We start from the raw sequence: 16,430 nt of genomic DNA, 5'->3' as shown, positions 1-16,430 counted from the left end.
ACAATTTTAAAACTCGCGCGCCGCCAACTGAGTAGACTTGCCACCATCCTCCGCTCTCCCATTGGTTCCTGATGCTAGTCACCGCCATAAGATTCTGCTCTCCTATTGGTCAGCATCTACCCCATGTGCTCTATGTATTCTATTGGTAAAAAGATTCTGTAAATTGAAAAACTTATTCATGCAATACATTTAATAAAAAAAATATTAGGTAAAGATAGAATAAAGAATAGAAATGAATGGTTATTATACAGTTTGGTAGTTTCATTAGTTGAAGAGAGATACTAATGACAATTTATGGCTTACTGTGTGCTAGGAAAAATGATTGCTTGGCCCTCGTTCGATACTCGGATAAGAGCTGAATGTAAACAATCGATTGGAAGGTTTGTTTTTGTTTGTTTGCATATTATAGTTAATGATTAATTAATAATTATTTGAAATTAGTACATACTGATTATTTATACATTTTATTGGCATATTCTAAGCTTTTAGCTCTTAGGTTTAGATGTCAGAATCATAGACTAGGCTACAGTAGCAACCGCTAACATAGGCTAGGCTTATTGCTAAGGGACATATGCTAAAGTCCTAATATATGCAGTAAAAATGGGGTTGAACATTACATGCAGTTGAATATTACTCAAGTATGTACATTATTTTGCCTCTTTGGAGTCATATTTCTTCCGTCGGATCAGCGTCGTAACCCTAGAACATGTGTTGTAAGCCTGGAAATATAATTTACTGGGGTGTTTTTGGAGGGCTTGGAACGGATTAGCCATTTTACATGTAAAATGTGGTCCAAGATACGAAAACTTCATGATACGAAGGGCACCTCGGAACGGATTAATTTCGTATCTCGAGGTACTACTGTATTTGAAATGAGTACATGCAATACATTTAATGAAAAAAATTGTGAATTAGATATTATTAAATATAAAATAAATCAGACTGCTATCATCGAAGCCAACAAATATTTTCTAGAATTCTTCTGTTTTAATATTATGTGTTTCATTATAGCTGTCAGTAACTCGGTATCTCCATTAGGTAAAGATAGAATAAAGAATAGAAATGAATGGTTATTATACTGTTTGGTAGTTTCAGTACGTAGTTGAAAAGAGATAATGAAAATTTATGATTACTTACTGTGTGCTTGGTAAAAGTGGTTGCTTGGCGATCGTTCGGTACTCGTAAGTGCTGAATGTAAACAAAAGGTTGGAACCTTTTTTTTTGTTTGTTTGTGTATTATAGTTAATGATCAATTAATAATTATTTGAAATAAGTACATACTGATTATTTATACATTTTATTGGCATATTCTAAGCTTTTAGCTTCTTAGGTTTAGATGTCAGAATCATAGACTAGGCTACAGTAGCAACTGCTAACATAGGCTAGGCTTATTGCTTAGGGACGTATGCTAAAGTCCTAATATATGCAGTAGAAATGGGGTTGAACATTACATGCAGTTGAATATTTTTCTAGTATATACAGTATTTTGCCTTTTTGGAGTCATATTTATTCCGTCAGATTGGCGTCTTAACCCTAGAACATGTGTTGTAAGCCTGGAAATATAATTTACTGGGGTGTTTTTGTAGGGCTTGGAACGAATTAGGCAATTTACGTGTAAAATGTGGTTCAAGATACGAAAAGCTCAGGTTACGAAGGCTGCCTCGGAACGGATTAATTCGTATGTCGAGGTACCATTGTACAGTCATGGTTATGTTAGGTATTGAATGGTCCAAATTGTTTTTCTGGGTTCGACCTGTGTTTGCCTGTGAAAAATCCCTGTAGCTCATTTTTCAAGTATAAATAAACTCTAGATATACCAGAGAAAAAGCTATAGATATACCAGAGAAAAAGCTAGCACATTATGCTGAAGTTACTACCCTCAGCGCAAGCAGCCCGAAGGGCGTCGGTATAAGTATAGGGGCGTTGTGGAAACCACAATTCATAGGACCTCTGCCACTTAGAAGATTCCCTTCAAAATCCCCTTCCGCGGTTGGAGCCGTTACAACGAACCCCACTGCCAACTCCTCTCGCTACTACTACTAATTCCCAAGCGCTCTTCACATTCCTGTACTAGAGATTGTGTGTGCATCACATGTTTTCGCTGCTCCAGGATTTCTTCAACTACAACTTATGATGGCTTCGCAAGGTTCTTCTGCTTCAAAGTTGAGGACTCCAATTTGTGTTTTCGTAACTTGTATTGTCGGAATGTTTTATATTCTGATTGCCTCGGCCCCTCAAAAATGTGTTGTGGGTGCCGCCGGCTGAGCCGCCATATTCGGAGCATCAATACAGCGCGAGTGAATTTCACACACTAATTTACCGAAACTATAAATAGGCTATAAGTTTAAATTCTTCTCATGATATTATACTAAGAAAAGGGAAAGAGTGCCTATTCCGACCGTGAATTCGTGGGCGGATGGGCGTCATTCCCCATGTGAGTTACAGTGATACTTTTAGATTAAGGATTGCCTAGACTGTTTAGTAGGTTGTTATTTGATAATTTAAGAGGCTGGTTGAGTTGCCCCCCCCCCTGTTTTCCCTCCCCTCATAGCCAAACTAGCCTAGGCTAGGCTTGGTGAGTTAGCCTATGTGTTCCTTCCTAACACCCTGTACACAGTTGGACCTACCTCCTGGCCGGTCTAGACCGAAAAGTTCGGTTTAGTAGGTTTAGTTGAGGTTTTCCCGCCCTGCCGGTCTAGGTCGAACATTTCGACCTAGTAGGTCTGGTCGAGGAACATCGTCCATCTTAATTGGTCAAGTGTGGCCATTGGCCTACCCTGCCCAGTACGGGGTACTTTGGAACACCCATAATGGACCCAGTTGGGATACCGTTTCTCCCTTCTTAACCTAATTCCCTGGCAACTCTTCCATTGTGCCTCCTTGTGTATAATTTTGTAGTATTCATTGTATAAACCGGTCTGGTACACCTGGCCTACCTGGCATAGCCTCCTGATCGGGTGAGACCACTACCAACCGCGACGAGCCACGGCCAGTCAGCGAGTCTCCGATAGGAGAGCTAGGCTATATTGCCTAGGTACAGGTCCATCTCTGATCGGGTGGGGGTCCAGGCGATCATTACCGGCCACACATTAACCCTCCCTGCCTCCCCTGGGAGGGGGAAAGTAGGGTTATTGCTGTTAAGCGTAGACTTGACCCATTACGCTCCGGTATGTGGCTCCGTCAACTTGTAGCGGTCTAGTACCACGTCATTTGATCGGAGCAACTCCGTTGCTGAATGTCTCGCTCCCTTCTGTCTCTGTCGCTCCGGTAACGATTGGGGCGTGGGAGGGAACAACCCTCCTACTATAATAGCTAGCGGAGCCAGAGGAAGGGTTCATTCTGGCCCATGGCTCCAGCCCCCGTTCCTTCCAGCAAATTCAGAGAACAGGGGAACCGATTCGTTTCGTAAGCGGAGCTCCGGGGATAGCTCTACTCGCAGCTCCAGTCTTGTAAGGGACCGGTTGAGTGGGATTTACTTTCACACTCGCTGTTCAATCACTATTTAGTATGGCCGAAGCTCAATTCCGTTCCTTTCCAAGCTCCGGCGAGGAAGAAGAATAAGTCAAGGTTTGTCTACGGTATACGTAGCCATCTGACTCCGCCACCTGTGCCGAAGGAAAATAAATGTTGGGGGAAAGAAGGATTCGTCCTCCCCTTTCGACATAGGCGGACATCAGATTTACAATAACGAACCTGAACATTCTTCAAGGACGTAATGGGGATTAGGCTCATACACCCAAAGAAAGGATACTTTATTCTTTGTAGTTACTGTATTACCTAAAGATTTGGTTTTAACCTACTAGAATAAGGTGCATGCGCTCTCCGGAATTATCTCCGCTACCGAAGTTCGGTGCTCATAAACACATTCCATTACAGATGGTCCGTTGTCAGGCGGAGGGTTGCCACGCTTCGTTGGGAAACTCATACGGCCACGTAGTTTTCCGATCTCATGCCAACTGCGCGGTGCAGTTGGACAACTACGTGGTCTGGCACCCGGACGCTTGCACCATGTGTTATGACATGGTGACAATCATGTCTAATGACCAGGTTAGTGATGTTTTACAACATAGGTGTTATATGCTGGATATAATATCAGATTGCATATACTGACTTATCATGTTAATATAGTCTTTCCTTCCAGATGAAACACTAATCCGAGTTTCCCGCAACAGGCGGATCGGCCACCTACCACGAGGCTAGGATAGCCCTCCGGAAGTGGGTTGCGGGGTTTGGAAAGAACGCGCCGAAGGGCCAGCCTTATGTCCTGGACGCCGGACTTTGCTCCTTGATATTTTCAGGAGCCACAGTGACCTCTGCGGTTCCTGCAGATATTGCCGAACCCCTCATTGAAGCCATCTGAGTGGCGACGATGCCTGGACCTGACGAGCAGGAGGACCTGATGGAGGAAGTGGCGGCAATTAACATCTACACTGAGCCCATGGCCACGGATGAACAGGTAGGTGGGGAGGTAAGTGAGACGAATCTCATACTTAGCCCTACTCCTTCTTCTTCCTCTTCCTTCCAGGGCTTCTCAAGGCCCACCCCTAAACAGACAGGAGCGCTCTCTGTCTCTCCCAAAATAAAGTCTGTAAGACCAAAGACTTTAAAGAAGGTCTCCAGACCAGCTCCGCCAGCGGCGAAGGAGTTGTCCTCGACCCCCCAGCCGTCGACATCTTCTGGTCCATCGCCTGCTGCCAGGAACCCTTCTCCTCCTATGGGGACAGGAGCATTACCGTCTGTTCCTAAGGCGGCGGAGCCGTCGTTCGATCCAGAAGCTTTCACTAACTTATCGACCAGAGGCTTGAGGCTGCACGTCTCGCCTCGGCCCCGGACGCCTCCGGCCAAGCTTTCTCGTCGTTGACGGAAAGAATTAGGCCTCTGGAAGAAATGCTTACCGGACTTCGCCACTCTGGTGCTCCGGCACTATCCATGATGGTGCCGGACACGTCAAAGCTTCCTTCCTTCGACAAGGAAAATCCGTGGAGACTGGCACTGCATGCCCCATTTTCGGACGGGAAACTGACGATTGAAGGGTGTGGAACCCGGCCGATCGAGGACTTTTAACTCTTTCCGCCAGGGCTCCAGTTCCCCTTCCCTGGATTTGTGAGACTAACCCAGCATGCGCTGGTTAGGATCAATAAAGTCCTTAAGGAAACAGTGATCTTTCCTAGGGAGCAGGCCCAAGCTGCTTGGGTCCGTTCCCTCTCCGATTGGGGTTGCGTCAACACGAGGTTGACGCCACATAAGGGCAAATATATGATCTTTGTGACCCCGGACGGAATTCCGTCACCTTGTACTTCTAAGGTGGCGGAGTTAACGCTGCAAGCAGCAATGGCGGATAAGCCTATGCCAGTGTTAAGAGAAACAGAGGCTACCTCCCTCCTATTGCCCACCGGAATGGACTTATGGACGGACGCTCCGGCCACGTTTACCACTGGTAAGCTTGACCCGGATTGCGCCTCCGACCTCTTTTATGAGAAGCTGCCTAGAGTTCCGGATCACTTAGTGAAGACGGAGTTTGAGGCTAAGACCAGGCTGGCAAGATCTATCAGCTCCGTCACAGCGGCGGAGCTGGTAGCCTCCACCTATGTAGACGAGCAAGTCTTCAGAGTCCTGACGAAAGCGCTGCTGCAGACTTTCCTGGCCGACCTGTACGATTTTGCTGTAGCAAGAAGGGCTTGTAGGAAGCACGTACTGGCAGGTGCCTCAATTAAGCACGAGCCTAACAGGCTCATAAGATCATCTATTTGGGGAGACAACCTCTTCCCCAAGGAAGAGGTTAATAATATCCTCCACGAGGCAGCCAGAGTCAACCAGAGCCTAAGGGTCCACCGGGGTCTCCCCTTCAAGCGTCAGTTTGAAGGGTCCGGACAACAGCCCAGAACCAAAAAGAAGGCGAGGAGGTACAATCCTTACCAGACGGCTCCACCACAAGCGTTTATGCAAGCAGAGCCAGTAATGCAAATGGGCAAGCCTTCCACATCTAAGGCGGCTCACCAACAGTTTGTCTTAGTACAAACCCCTACAGCCCCTCAACCCTCTACCTCAACAGCTGTAATCACATCCCCAGCCTTCAACCCAGCTTATGAAGCGAAAGATCTCGTTCGCTCATATAGCAGGCACGCCGGAAGTAGTCGGGCAAGAGGTAGGGGTTTCCGGGGAGGTAGAGGCACCAGACCTCCTTCTAACCCGTGAGGGACCTCAGGTAGGAGGGAGTTTGTATCTGTTCCGGGACCGATGGACCTTCAGTCCATGGGCCCACAGTATAGTCTCGAAAGGCCTGGGCTGGAAATGGGAGAAAGGGCCTCCCCCATCAGTCCGTTTCCATCAAAAACCCACGGCGGACCTTATGGACTATACCAAAGATCTCCAAAAAAGGGCCATAAAAAAGGTGAGACGCCTAAGATTTCAGGGACGATTGTTCAGTGTCCCAAAGTAGGACTCAAACAAAAAGAGAGTGATTCTGGACTTGTCCCGTCTCAACTCTTACATTCACTGCGACAAGTTCCATATGCTAACGATCTCGCAGGTACGGACCTTACTTCCCGGGGGGCCGTCACCACCTCTATAGATCTTACAGATGCTTACTATCACTTTCCAATAGCCAGGAACTTTTCCCCGTACCTAGGCTTCAAACTAGGCAAACAGGCCTACTCGTTCAGGGTCATGCCCTTTGGGCTCAACATAGCGCCCAGGGTATTCACCAAACTAGGGGAGACGATAGTTCAGGAACTTAGAAAGAGAGGCATCCTGCTAGTAGCTTACCTAAAAGACTGGCTGATTTGGGCAACCAGCATGGCAGAATGCCACAAGTCAACATCCAAGGTGCTGGAATTCCTGGAATTCCTAGGGTTCCAAGTAAACAGGGAGAAATCCAGGTTGACCCCGGCTCCCCGCTTCCAATGGTTGGGAATCCAATGGGGCCTGAATAAACACGAGCTATCTCTCCCGCCCAAGAAGGCCAAAGATATATCAAAGGCTACAAAGCACTTTCTCAAAAACAAACGAGCTTCTCGGCGAGCCCAGGAGAGGATCCTAGGCTCTTTTCAGTTTGCGTCAGTTACAGACGTCCTGCTGAAAGCCAGATTGAAGGACATCAATCAAGTCTGGAGAACAAGAGCCAACAACAAACTCAGAGACAGGGTTTCGATAATTCCACCCATTCTAAAAAAGAGGCTCCGTCCATGGATGGAACGTCGGAACCTGTTTAAGTCAGTTCCTCTGCAGTTCCCTCCGCCATCACTAACCATCCACACAGACGCATCTCTGAGCGGTTGGGAAGGATATTCGCCGCACAAAAAATTACAAGGAACATGGTCAAAAACATTCCGTCGGTTCCATATCAACATCCTGGAAGCAATGGCAACATCCTGGAAGCAATGGCAGTCTTCTTGACCCTAAAACGTCTTATCTCCGGCCAAGAAGGTCCTCATACGGATAGTTTCGGACAGTCTCATAGTGGTACACTGTATAAACAGAAGAGGCTCCAGGTCCAGCAAATTGAACCATGTACTGATAGCGATATTCTTGTTGGCGGAGAGGAACCACTGGCATCTGTCAGCAGTTAATCTAGCAGTGGTAAGAAACATTGTTGCAGACTCACTTTCCAGGACAACTCCGCTGGAATCAGAATGGTCCCTGGAAAACAAGTCGTTCAAGTGGATTGCCGATCGGATCCCAGATCTTCAGGTGGATCTCTTTGCCATGGAAGCCAATCACAAACTACCTTGCTACGTGGCTCCCAACCTAGACACTCGAGCCTTTGCCACCGATGCGATGTCTCTAGATTGGAACAACTAGTGGAGGATTTACTTCTTTCCACCAGTGAACCTTCTGTTGAAAGTATTACACAAACTGAGATCCTTCAAAGGCCAGATAGCACTGGTAGCACCCAACTGGCCGAAGAGCAACTGGTATCCACTCCTTACAGAACTGAAACTCAAACCCAAGCTGATCCTGTACCCAAAGCTGACACAGGTAGTACAAACTCACTGTGTCAGCTTCCTCAAGGATTCTGAATGCCCTAACTTTATGGACTTCATGAAGTTTGTGGCACAGAAGGATGCAAGCATAGATCCATTAAACATCCTATTTATAGAATCTGATAAGAGGGAGTCCACAATTAGACAATATGATTCAGCAGTAAAGAAAATAGCCAAGTTTCTAAAGGACTCGGACGTTCAAGAAATGATCACAAATTTGGCAATCTCTATCTTTAGATCCCTATTTTAGAGAGGTCTAGCTGCCAGTACCATTACTACGGTAAAATCAGTCTTAAGAAAAATTTTCCAAATAGGCTTTAATATTAACCTATCGGACGCATACTTCTCCTCTATACCAAAGGCATGTGCCCGGTTAAGACCAGTAGACCGTCCTCAGACAGTTTCTTGGTTTCTAAATGATGTCCTTATATTAGCTTCAGATTCAAATAATGACTCATGCTCTTACTCAGCCCTGCTTAGAAAGACTCTGTTTTTAGTAGCTCTGGCATCAGGGGCCATAATATCTGAACTATCGGCTCTCTCCAGAAACCGAGGCCATGTTGAGTTCCTCCCATCAGGCGAAGATCTGCTTTCACCGGACAGGCAGTTTCTAGCTAAAAACGAGGACCCACAGAATAGCTGGACACCTTGGAAAATTCTTCCTCTTACGGAAGATAAGTCACTGTGTCCTGTCCATACTCTTAAAACCTTTATAGCCAGGACTTCTCAAACAACTTCAGGTCCTCTTTTTATTAGAGAGAAAGGAGGTACAATCACCTTAAAAGGTATCAGGCAACAAATACTTTACTTCATTAAACAAGCCAATCCGGATTCTGTTCCACATGTCCATGACATCTGGGCAGTTGCCACCTCTATTAACTACTTTCAAAATATGAACTTTGAGGACCTGAAGAAGTACACGGGTTGGAAATCTCCGGCAGTTTTTAAGCGCCACTATCTAAAGAAATTGGAGGCTCTTAAATTTTCAACAGTGGCAGCAGGAAGCATAGTCTTCCCCGAAGAACGGGGTTGACAACTCCCTGAAATTTCCCTTCTGTCAATTCTTTCCCTAACACTCTCTCCTACCTACCTCACTCGCTCGTACTCCCCACCATCCTCTTCTCCGGGCCGGGCTAGACCTGTCTATCCTGCCACCGGAGCTTGTAAATAGTGTTAATACTTACTTGGTAGTGCCACAGTGGCCTTACCAGATGTTCTATGCATAACTATAATTGTAATTGGATTCAGATGCCTATGGTATAATTTCATATTATATTGTTGTACTTGTTTTAAGTAGGTTAAGCTTAATACTGCTTAGAAAACTTTAGTATTAAATATTTTGCATTTAAACTTTACTCTGAGTTTTATTAACCCCTTTTATTCAAAGGTATCTGTTTAGCTTGGATGGAATTCTCTGTTATGTTTTCACCGGCAGACAGGTCGAACCCAGAAAAGGGATTTTGACGAAGGAAAAATCTATTTCTGGGGGAGGACCTGTGTTGCCCGGTGAACCCAACCCTTTCCTTTTTCCTTTTGGCCTTCCCCACCCTGGTCAATCCAAGCTTGAAAAACTATTCCAGGAATGAGAAGAGCGCGTGGGTATTAGTAGTAGTAGCGAGAGGAGTTGGCGGTGGGGTTCGTTGTAACGGCTCCTACCGCGGAAGGGGATTTTGAAGGGAATCTTCTAAGTGGCAGAGGTCCTGTGAATTGTGGTTTCCACAACGCCCCTATACTTATACCGACGCCCTTCGGGGTGCTCGCGCTGAGGGTAGTAACTTCAGCATAACATACTAGCTTTTTCTCTGGTATATCTAGAGTTTATTTATACTTGAAAATTGAGCTACAGGGATTTTTCACCGGGCAACACAGGTCCTCCCCCAGAAATAGAATTTTCCTTCGTCAAAATATCTTTATTTCATTGTTTATTGGTCAATTTAGCTTTATTATAAAATTTACTGTGGTGTTTTTGTAGGGCGTGGAACAAATTAGGCAATTTACATGTAAAACATAGTTCTAGATACAAAAAAATCAGGTTACGAAGGCCGCTTTGGAACGGATTAATTTCGTAACCTGAGGCACTACTGTATATTAGTACGTTACTTCAGTAAAAGTTCCTCGCTTGGAACAATATGTTGGGTTTTCGGCGGCCTCCGGGCTGCCAATCCGGTTGCGGTCCGAAGTTCGAATCCCGGCTCGGCCAACGCTGGAATCAAGGAGGATTTATTTCTGGTGGATTAGAAATTCATTTTATCTCAGATATAGTGTGGTTGCGGATCCCACAATAAGCTGTAGGTCCCGTTGCTAGGTGACCAATCGGTTCCTAGCCACGTAAAAATATCTAATCCTTCGGGCCAGCCCTAGGAGAGCTGTTAATCAGCTCAGTGGTCTGGTAAAACTAAGATATGCTTAACTTAACGTACTTCAGAAATGAAAGTATCTGAAGGGATATATCTTTGAAAAGTGCAGTAACTTTGTGAGTGGGTATCACATCTTATAAAAGTACATATATGCACTAACTGCATAGTTATGCATGTACAAAAATAAAAATAATACATTTTTAATAAATATTTTGTACAGAAAAGCTTTAAAATTAAAAAATTTGCATAATAAATTAAACATAAACACTTTTGCAGGGTTTTGCAGTGCTTTTGGAGGGTTCGCAAATGTTCGCGTTATTGTGAACAACTCGTGTATGATAATTAGTTAGGTTCTGATGAAAAGTTCGCGCTATTGTGAATTCGCTCAAATCAAATCGCCTAAGTTTGGGGTATTACTGTACTAGGATCCATCTAACTCTGACTGAAATGACTACATCTTCAGAAGGGTAATGTAACTTACCCAGGACTTATGCCCCTTGGTTAACAGGCAGTTACAGTTCAGTTTTTGATGCTCAGTCAAATTGTGAAAGCTTCCATAAAAGGGGTACACAGTTGGCAGCATTTGATGAATTCCATAAGGAAATTATGAATAACATCATAGATGTCCTTGTCACAGAACGGCATTAGTATACAAGGGATATGATGCATGATTCTGGAAAGAAATTAAGTCAAGCAGGTACACTCCGAAGTGTAAAAGTACTACATCCTGTAACCCAAAAGTGAGATGGGATGCAAATGCTGCCCAGACGAGGTCTAATGTTTGAATTCTGACTGGAAACAACTAAATGGTCAGTTTATAATACAAAACATCAGATTAAAACATAGTAGGGGCTCCAATACTCATCCCTGATGATATTAATACTGATGAAATGCTGCAATGTGCATTAAAAGCTATAGTAGACACCATTTACCAGAAAAAAAGGATCTCTACTTCCGTTTTTGAATAAGACCCAAGTTGCTCACCAAGTAGCCCCAACTTTCTTTCCCTTCACTTTCAAAATGATTAGTCTTGTAAAAGCTGATTTTCAGTATTTTGTAGTGACTAAAAGATCAGAGACAATGGTAGAATTAAAACCATTTGCCACAGTCATCCCAGTTTTGAACAATTCCACCAAGAATTTGGCAATGCTACAACTCCCTTCTGAAGGGAAAAGCTCCTTTTATATAGAGATAAGCAGCAAATTAGGACTCCTATGAGAAGAATCTCAAGAGGCAAAAGCCACAGCAGAATTTCATACTAGAATCTACCTCTTTAGTGTTATAACCTTTACCACCTTGCCTGAAGTTGCCACCTAAAGGCTTCCACAAGGTTCCAGAACAATTTTTGCTGTTGTGGCCTAAAGTCCTATGAGAACCCTATGACAAGCACTCTCTGACGTGTTAGAGTGGTGCATAAAAGTGCAAATAGAAACATTGGAGGGCTCCAACAAGTCACTTCCCAGTGTAACTTCATTATTAAACAATAACCCCTTCTCTGAGGACCTGTTTGAGGAGTCAATTGTGGTTAAAAACTTATCTAGCAAGCCCTCCAACAGAATTGTACAGTTTCTCTTTTTAAAAAAAAATGGGGGGTGGGGGAGAATTCAGGAAAACAAAAACCCAAAACTTCCCAAATCCTGTAAGCCTTCAGTCACTCCAAAATTTGTTTTCAAAGACAGGTAGGCAGTCAGAAGAGACAACTCCTTACAGAGCAACAGCAACAAAATCTTTTTCACAATGTCCAAAGACCCTCTTATAGGAAAAAGAACATCAGCCCCTGGAATGACAATCAAAGGCAAAGCAGAGGAAGAGGCAAATACCAGTAAGTATGGTTAGGAGTTAACTTTAATGGCACCACTGGCAATGGAAGCCTTCCTTTTGGGCACCCAGCATTATTTTTAAACTGGCTGGGGTGGAACCAGTCTCATCCCTCCCCCCTCCTGTGAAGGGTTTCTTACAAAAATCAGACCCTCTCTGGAAGCTTACGTGCAGAAAATCAATGCTAATGGAAGACATAGAGAATCATGCATATATTTGCCACCAAGTACGTACATTTCTTCAGGTGTCCCCGAAAAGGATTCCTCTGAACAAAGAGATCCTAGACCTATCAACATCGAACAAACACATAGTTTGCCAAATTTTCCGCATAATTACCATTGCCCTTGTACGTTCAATCTTTCCAGAAGGGACTTGGGCAGCTATAGATTTGAAAGACATATACTGGCACATCCCCGTTGCCGTTCCCTCTGACCCTTCCTAGGGTTTTGTATAGGAAAAGATATGTACAGGTTCAAAGTCATGCCCTTTTGGCTAAACATTGCCCTAAGAAATTTCACAAAATTAGGAATGGTAGTTGTTTGAGGAATCAGGAATACAACTACGTAATAGCCTACCTGGACGATTGGTTGATTTGGGGAGCTTGCAAGAAAAGTGTGCTTGAAAAACCTATTACAATCAAAAGGTAGTATGCTCAATTGGGAAAATCCCACCTCATACCCACCAGAAGATGCTTTTAGTGGCTGGGACTATGTTGGGATACTTTTCACTCTCAAAACAGAATAAAGCAAGTCCTCAAAACTTGCCTTGCACAGCCCAAAGTTTCCAAAAGGCAATTAGAGCATATGATGGGCCTGTTGCTGTTCACATCCATAATAGATTCAATACTCAGATTGCAACAAAAGAATGTGAACAAATCTTGGCTATCGCATGAGAGAAACAAGGTGCGAGACTGACCTGATGAAAAGATTAAAAAAGTTGTGGAAATACTTCGGCCTTGGTCTTGGAAGGAATCCCCGCCAAAACAAGTCTGTACAAGTGACAATACACACAGATGCCTCGTTGACAGGTTGGGAGGACACAAGGAGGATCATCAGGTCACTAGGTGGTGTTTGGCAACTCTGGGGAATTATCTTTCAAAAAACCCAAAAAGTTCCAGAAGAGAGACATATTTGGTTGGTTCTAGACAACATTACTGCAATGTCGTACATTAAGAGGCCGGGATCACGTTCACCTCCTTTGAATATGATAATGCTAGCCATGCTTTGATGGTGCAAGCAAGGAATTGGCACTTGCCTGCAATTCAACTCACGCGATGTCTCCCTATCAAGGAAAACATCCTCAACAGAGTGGATATTAGACAACCACTTTTCAGACAATAACCAGCATGCTTCCACAACTGGAAGTGGACAAGTTCACCACATATGAGAATTGCAAACTGCCAGTCAAGCAACAGCAAAAGATGCCTTCCTACAAGACTGGAACAAATGGAGGATGATATATCTTTTTCCTCCATTGTTCCAGATTTCGAAAGTATTGAGCAAACTCTTTAACCCTCAAAGGAACAGCTTACTCAATAGCCCCAATTTGGCCAAACAGGCATTGGTTCCTATTAATTTAACAACAGGTGAAGAGATAAATTCCATTACTGTCCACTGTTTTATCCCAGTTAGTAGGACGGAAAATAATTTACGGATCCTCTTTTTGAACCGAGACCTTCACGGGTGGATTTTTTAAATATCTACCATGAAAATTACTCACCCAGCATTGCTAGGTACCTAGTGTAAAAACTACAGATCTCATATATTCAGTAATACCAGTATGTATGGAGTATATGGTTAGATTATACCCATACTGAGAGCCCAGTCAGAATTTCTAGGGAAACACTTTCAAATTTTCTTATCCCTTTTGAAGACAAGCGCCTTACAATTATACAACAATCATGACATACAAGGCAGCATTAACGGAACCATTGCTTTATGAATTTAGGATTGACTCTAATATATAAGTTGTCACTTCCCTTGTGAGGTTCTTTACACAACAAAGACCCGTTCTCAAAAGGTTCCAATTGCTTGATCCCTGAACGAGGTGCGTAGACTTCCATCAGCACTCTGTTCAGCAGACCCAATACAGCCACAACTCACAAGCTACAATAGACAATCTTCTTGATTACATTAGCATCAGGAGCTTGAATTAGCAAACTGGGCTCTCTTAGACAGAGACAATACATCACGCAAACGGCTGACCATCATTTATTATAATACCTTGGCCTGTCATTCCTGGCCAAGAACGACATTCCTTTAAGAAGTAAATCCCCTATTTTAAGTAAACTAGATTTAGTAGACAAGATGTTATGCTCAGTTCAAGCACTAAAGGTTTATGTAGAGGTCATGGCAAACATCCCAGAGGTCTGTTTTTTCCTATACTCTGGCAACACTATTGCCACAAGCTCAAACAGATTTGACTACACTGTGTCTCGGTAGGTGGCACGGATAGTCCTGACCCAAAGGCGCTACAGGGGCAAACTACAGGTCTTTCTAGCAGACGGGTATGCTAACTATTGCTGTGAAAGGTTTGACAATACGTATTGCAACCATACCCAGCATGCTTAGGTAATTCACCACAGAACTTCACCTTAAAAAACGTAAGTTCATGCTTAGTTTCTTGTTCTTTGCTACCGAACCTAAAGGTATTTTGAATAAAGAATGGGGCCTTGAAACTTGTGGCTTGACTCTGGACCAAAAATGTTTTTGGGTTGTGAGATTAAATTTCAAGAGCTTTTCGTTACCTGTCAGTTTCTTTGTAAAGCTCCTTAAGGATGAGACAGTGACTACACTATCAAAAAACAGGTTTTGATGTAGGAAAAACCTATTTTTGGTAGTCGGTGTTGAGTCCCCAAGACCCTCCCACTTCCTTGACGAAAAGACATGGGATTTGGGTAAGGGATCATCCTACATTGACCAACGGAGAGGAATGGCTTCTTAGTCCATTTTTGGTTGTATGTAAACAATATGAGAGCGCATATGCGGATAGCCACTTCTTGTGGGTTTTGATATAAGCAAACTGGGTACAGTGGTCCCCCCGTATTCGCGGGGGATGCGTACCAGACCCCCCGTGAATAGTTAGAACCCGCGAATGTTTGGAACCCCTATGAAAATGCTAAAAACAGCCTATTTTGTTAGTTAAATCTCAAGAAAAACCACTGAAAATTTTCATACTTGGTTTTTTTAATAGTTTCATCACAAAAAGTGCATTTTATGATGAAATTCATAAAAAAAAAAAACCAGGAATTTGTGGATATTTCTCATAGAAAAATACCGCGAATGCGCGAATTTTCCGCGAATAATGCGGGGAAACGTTCCCCAGAGAAATCCGCGAATGTGTGAGTGTGCGAATCTGGAGAACGCGAATACGGGGGGTCCACTGTATAGCATTCGCTGAGGATAAGAGAAAGTGCCCTCTTATCCTGAGTCCATTTATACTCTAGCATGTGTTATCATTTTTATTATTATGACACGATACCCGGCCACAAAACAAGCTAAAAGAGAATTCTTTGACATGAGTCTGGTCAGCATGGAGCTCTGGATACACCATGGAAGGGTAACTCCTTGAGGACTCAACAGCTACTACCAAAAATAGGTTTTTCCCATGTCAAAACTTTTTTTTTTTTTTTATTATTATTATTATTGTCTTAACTAGTATAGTACTGTAGTTTTTAAAACATGAACACTATATTATAATAGTTATTAGTTGTTAATATGAACAGCACCTTTTAAGAATAATCAGTTGTTTACATGATCAATACTCTTGCAAAATTAAGCTAAAAGTTGTTAATGTGAATCGAACTCTATATGAACTGTTAATAGTGAAAATGAATTGTACCTCTTAAGAATACGTATAGTCCAGAGTTAACTGAACAGTATCCTGTAAGTACATTGCCCTGTAAGAACTGTTTTTTTCTCAGCATGAGTGGCATCCTATTACACCTACCAGTGGTAATCACAAATACTATCCTTTAGAAACTGTCAGTTGTTAACATGAACAGCAGTGGGTGTTTTGTTTTTATACAGATGTATTTTGTCCTGTTTTTATGTTTTTATTGTTGAGTAAAAACTACTTGTCAAGGAACTCTCATGTTAAACATCCTAGGAGAATCTTTTTCCATTCCCTGGGACTGTACCATAAATACCCATTTGTGTAAAGTGTGAGAAGGACTTTAGGTAGCATAAACACATTTGACTGCCTCACATTTCTAGAAAAGGTATATGTGACTATGACTGAGAACCTCTTTCCCCTCACATTATGTTAAGTTGCC

At 43.3% G+C, this 16,430-nt stretch overlaps 1 protein-coding gene across 2 annotated transcripts in view; it reads left to right on the top strand.

Moving 5' to 3' along the window:
- The window catches only part of LOC135209269 (DGAT1/2-independent enzyme synthesizing storage lipids-like), a 152,121-nt gene that overhangs the window by 107,613 nt on the left and 28,078 nt on the right, over positions 1-16,430 (top strand). The gene's annotated exons all lie outside the window — the stretch shown is intronic.

The sequence above is a fragment of the Macrobrachium nipponense genome, chromosome 37 (genome assembly GCF_015104395.2).
Source record: "Macrobrachium nipponense isolate FS-2020 chromosome 37, ASM1510439v2, whole genome shotgun sequence".
Classification (NCBI taxonomy): Eukaryota; Metazoa; Arthropoda; class Malacostraca; order Decapoda; family Palaemonidae; genus Macrobrachium; species Macrobrachium nipponense.
The sequence above is the reverse complement of the archived record's forward strand: the minus strand, read 5'-3'. Positions and strand labels throughout refer to the sequence as shown.